The sequence below is a fragment of the Xyrauchen texanus genome, chromosome 22, assembly GCF_025860055.1.
Source record: "Xyrauchen texanus isolate HMW12.3.18 chromosome 22, RBS_HiC_50CHRs, whole genome shotgun sequence".
Lineage (NCBI taxonomy): Eukaryota > Metazoa > Chordata > Actinopteri > Cypriniformes > Catostomidae > Xyrauchen > Xyrauchen texanus.
In genome coordinates this window covers 26,196,322-26,196,643 of record NC_068297.1, presented here as the reverse complement: position 1 = coordinate 26,196,643, position 322 = coordinate 26,196,322, and positions in this window count along the sequence as shown.

Sequence of the window (322 nt, the reverse complement as noted above, 5' to 3'; positions counted from 1 at the left end):
CAAATTACTCACACCCCATGACGTCATCTTGCGCGTGCGCAAGTACGCCATCGTGTGGACATTAGCAGACAGGTCATATATATTTATTTAATTTTCTTTCGCAAATTACTCCCACCCCATGACGTCATTTTGAGCGAGCACAAGTACGCCATCGTGTGGACATTCTCGAAATAGGTCTCCATTTATTTTCCTTTGCTGAATTATCTGAGCAGCTACTTTCATTCCCTCTGTTGGCTATGGTTTTTGTTTTGTTTACTGTTATAAACATTTTCATTCGTTGAATTTGTTACTACAAGTATTTGGTTTTAGCCAAAGTTTCCTG